This window comes from Gymnoscopelus microlampas, assembly GCF_963454915.1.
Source record: "Gymnoscopelus microlampas genome assembly, chromosome: 16".
NCBI lineage: Eukaryota > Metazoa > Chordata > Actinopteri > Myctophiformes > Myctophidae > Gymnoscopelus > Gymnoscopelus microlampas.
The window spans coordinates 43,910,882-43,915,963 of record NC_139953.1 but is presented as its reverse complement, the minus strand read 5'-3'; the positions used below and the strand labels follow the sequence as shown (position 1 = coordinate 43,915,963).

Sequence of the window (5,082 nt, the reverse complement as noted above, 5' to 3'; positions counted from 1 at the left end):
ATTATAGCTCGAATTGCCCTAACACTAACCTGTGACTGTTGCATTTCCTTCATATTAATACTTTTAGATTTAAAAAAAATTGTCTTAAAAACTCAAATAAAAATATTCGTGACCAAATACATTATAGCTCCTTGCCATGAAAAGGTTTGAGAGCCGCTGACCTATATGATATTTGAGCAGAATGACCCTATATCTGAGGAGGGATGTGTGTTGACTTTTTCCACAAACCTGTATAAGTATCCACAGACCTTTGTATTCTGAACTCCAAAACATAAATGGGACTCATTATTTGTAAAGCAGAATGATTCAAGTCAGAGCTACACTCTTTTGAAAATGCATTGTTTATTGGTTAAAATAATTACAGCGAGAAATCCATTCATTTAAATAAACATTTAAGCAGCTGGTTTTTAACTTGTTGGTCAGTGAACATACTACTCTACTGTATGTGCATGCCAGTGTTGATTCTTGTCGCCATGTGAAATCTTTTCCAATTCTGTCATCATTTGCCGGGCCCATAAGGATTTCTCGTCGCATGGCCTGCTTTCTCATCACCTCCTAACTGTAATGAATGGCCGAGGTTTGCCAAGGCACAGGTGCCAACTACACACCTTATATCCCATCCCTCCCCAGCCAAAAGCAGGGGAGGGATGTGATTCCTGCAACAGAGAGAAATTACGTAGTTAAAGGACGACTTCACCGATTTTCAACCTATCTTCATATAATTGGTCCTCACTAATACTCATGATAAAATGGTACTATTTTTTTCTACTTGGTCTGTGTCTCATAGGAGGGCTGTGGACAGTCCAGAAACCTGTCTACCAGTGACATCATCGTTAGGCATGATTTTTTTTTTCCAACAAGATTTCACATTCACATTCTTATTTAGATTTTTATTAACATGAGAACAATGGCTTCTTTTATTGCATTGCAACTTTCCAGGAATAGAAAGCCTCCAGTTTCTATTAGCTTGGATTCCCCATTGATGATGTCACTGGTAGACGGGACTCTGAACTGTCCACAGCCCTCCTCTGAGACACAGACCGAGTAGATTTTTTTTTTTACCATTTTATCATGAGTATTAGTGAGGACCAATTATATGAAGATAGGTTGAAAATCGGTGAAGTCGTCCTTTAGTATAGAAGAAGAATAAAGCTAGCTTGTGTGTCACTAGATCCCCAGAACCTAAATAATTCACCTGCTTATGTTCCAGTTGCCACCTGTATGATTCATACCCTGTGGTGGTTCCTCTGTCCTGTTTGAATAAAGATGTAAAACAAAACCAAAAAGATTACAGCAATTTCCCCCCCTTCTATTTGTGCATAATATGTGCTTGCGTGGGTGGAGGCAGATATATTCACTAAAATATCATCTCAAAATAAAATGTTATATACACATGCATTTGCTTTGAACACAGGCCTATTTTTTTCCACCAGCATAGCTTTATACCTTTAACATTGAATATTTACTGTACTTGCAGGAAAAGAAAATGATCACATTTTTATTAAATCATAATTTATTACTTCATTAAGTGACATTAAGTGACACATTGTTTCCAGTAACTTGGGTTCAGTGTGTTGTTGACTGAAGGAACACTGGGTTTGAATTGATCATTTCTACAGGCAAAAGAAAGAAAAGACAGCATGGCTCTCAACGCTTTCCATCGTCACTAATGAAATCCCAAGATCGTTTGGGCACAAATTAACACACAGAGTCAAGATTCTTTATTGTTACAGCCATCATAAGCGAGTACAATTCTTGGGTTCTACGATAATGCCTGGGAATAATTGGAGTATCTTATACTTATACACATCTTATTGACCCCATAGGACCAGGCTGCCGGCTGCAGCAGAGAGAAATGAATGATGCAGTTGATGGAAGCCGAACAAAGCTAATGCTTGTGTATTTACATGGGCTGTCACTACATCGCCAGAAACAAAATAATTCACCTGTTCATGGTCCAGTTGCCACCTGTATGATTCATGCCCTGTGGTGGTTCCTCTGTCCTGTTTGAAAAAGAATGCTGGTTCTTAATAGCCATAATAAATGTCAATTTTATTACAGCTATTGTTTTCCTGTTCTCTTTGCAGAGTCATAATCAGTGCTCTTCCAAGGGACTTGTTTCCTTGCTTGGGTAGACGCAAATATATTCAGTAAAAATACTAATACTCCAGTCTCTGTCAGTGTTGTAATTTTCAACAGCAGAGCAAATACCTATATATTTAATAACATCAGATGTGTACATAGTGGCATGTACTTGCAGCTACAAAATCATCTGTTTTGTATGAAATTATGGCCATGATATAGACATTAATGACATTCATAATTATATTCAGTTACTTGGGCTCAATGTTATTACAGATTTATTGTTTCTTGATTCTTGAGAATATATGAATCCCACGAGACAGTTTTGCACATTGTTTATTAATGCACATTTAAATATTAGTGAAATATAATTGACAATGCTCATTTACAAAAGATACAAACACCACAAGTAACCACTTCCTAGCCTGGTAAACCCTCCCTCCGGAAATCTCATTTGTCATGGAAATTAGGTGGAGGGGCTTTACCAGGCTAACCACTTCCAACACAAGGTACAAATAGGCTTGCATGCCATGTGGACTGATGGACTACAACAGGGGACTTCAACAGGGGGTCCGGGACCCCTAGGGGGTCCTCAGAGTTACTACAGGGGGTCCGCCAAATCTTTGTGTGATATGATTATTATTTTTTTTACCTTAACCACTTGAACTCTAGCATCCCTTTTTCTAAGGAGAACTTTAGCCAAAAATAGCAGATCTACAAGCTCACAACGCCTCGCGCTGCGAGGCGTTGTGAACTTGTAGATCTGCTATTTTTGGCAAAGAGATATAGGTGTAGAGGGAAAAAAGAGCAGCAAAAGTTTATCTGAAGCACAATTTTATACAATATAGAGGGGGTCCCTGCTTCATCTCTCTCTCAGCTATAGGGGTCCTTGGCCTGAAAAGGTTGAAGACCCCTGCTCTAAGAGAAGGAATCAATAGATTAATTTGAGAACCTGGAGACAATCATCCTTACCATTAAACTGTACACCATGGTGCATAAATACAAAGTGACACTTACAGTTGAGGAGGAGCCTCCCTAGAAAATATAGAAAGAGATCTACATTTACTCAAAATGCATCTTTCAATTGAACAAATGTGCGCTCATCTGAATTATATTAAGGTATAGCCTTAATCTACTCTGTATACAGTATATGCATGCATTTGAAAACTGTCAAATGTACAGTAAATTAAAAATCTGCTTACACGCGTTCAACAGGGAAAAAGAACCTGCAACAATAAGCAGATAATAGATTTGCTGTAATTTTGCACAACAACATCGGCAATGGGTAACACATCAGTTTAGCTCTTTTGTAAGCTTACAAATCTACTTACATGTAAGTAGAGCCTTGGTTTTTGTCATTGGAAGTATCATTTGATTGGAAGTTCCTGTAGAAAGAAAGCTCAATAAGTTATACTTGATTGTCCATAAGAGTTTTTTTTTTTTTTTCATAACACATTTCAGCTTTGTAGTAGCTGCTACGCATGGTAGACATAATTTTGCCTTCATTGTAAATACACCGATGTTCCTTTCCAAGCACTCCATTCACCCAAAAGGATTTGAATGAATATTGCAGGCCTTGAAGATCAAGTTATACAATGCCATTTTAGACTTGAAGAATCATCTTGAGGTCTCTCTTTTCTTTGGACCACAATGGAAACAAGTCCCCAGGACTTTTTTTGTGATATCCTTTTAGCCTTAATGTCTGGCTGTACCTTGTGCTGATTACATTTCTGACTAATAAAGTAATTCAATCCTGCTGCAATTGCTACTACAGTGTTTTATTGTAATTCAGCAGCACTCACTTTGTGTGAAATTGTACCGTGTGACATTCATGAGAGAAGGTGAAACATACATTTATTTAGATTAAATACTTACTTTACTTTACATTCAACAAATGTGAAGGATTTGTCAAGACTCACCCTGTCGAGTTACCCCTGGTGTTGTTCACTGAAGGAACACTGGGTTCACCGTAGGGTTCACCATAGTTTCTAAAGGCAAAAGAAAGAATAGACAGCATGACTCCCATCTATCTCTATCAATGGTCATTCATGAAATCACAATTTAACACTGAATTTATTGTTACGTCCCATTATAGATTCAAGCAAAATCTTGGATTTCGGCTCTTCCACATTGCGGCAACAAGGAAAACAGTAAAAATAGCAATAAGATAACAACAGAAACGGTAAGAAATATTAAAAAACAAATACAGAACAACAATTGCATAGCAGTAGTATGTTACAGTCATTTTCTCATTCAAGCATTGTGTATTTTCCTCATTAGAATGATGTTTGCCAATGTGTAACACAGGTTTAACTCTTACGAGCTTATGGATATACTAACCCTAACCCTAACCCTTACATGAAAGCAGAGGCACCAGGTCATTGATTGTGAGTTACTGTAGACATTTCTTTTTGCTGTTTGACAAATTATTCTCACTATATACTTTTTTGTATTTGTTTTTGCTGTTTGACAAATTATTCTTCTCTCTGTGTATTTAAAAACATAAACCTACCAATATCTTACCTGACATCATTTTTTGGAGGAACTGGAACTCCAATGGTGCTGCCCAGGAGAAGGACACTGAAGAACCACTCAGGAGAACACATACTGTACAATTGTTTGGATCCAGAAGAACCGGTGAGAGAGCTCTGTCTTACAGTAGCCTAACCTTTATATACCCACAAATACATTGACTGTTAGGGGCTCGTTTTATAATCTAGTCTGTCCTCTCCAACAACCTTGTCAAATTAATCTGCATGAATTGCATCTACTCAACATGTCAAAGTGCAAGCAGATCTGGAGTCAGCTGGGTAATAATGAATCAAATGGTTGGGAAACTTCAATCAACAGACCCCAGATCAGCACTCACACTGTGGGATGGGCCCGGCTGCCAGATCAATGTTTGTCCTCAACTGACTGAAGGACATGGGAAAGGAAGAACGTTCCTGTCCAAAACGATGAATTAGTCATCCTCAGTGTTGTTCAAATATTTACCAGTTC

The 5,082-nt window shown here is 37.9% G+C and overlaps 1 long non-coding RNA gene across 1 annotated transcript; it reads right to left on the bottom strand.

Moving 5' to 3' along the window:
- Positions 1-1,194: 1,194 nt before the first annotated feature.
- LOC311062672 lies at positions 1,195-4,079 on the bottom strand. The gene is made up of 6 exons (XR_014602525.1): positions 4,002-4,079; positions 3,414-3,467; positions 3,285-3,308; positions 3,100-3,117; positions 1,947-2,003; positions 1,195-1,252 (listed from the first exon to the last, which is right to left on the bottom strand). It is a non-coding gene; the product is annotated as an uncharacterized lncRNA (long non-coding RNA).
- Positions 4,080-5,082: the final 1,003 nt, after the last annotated feature.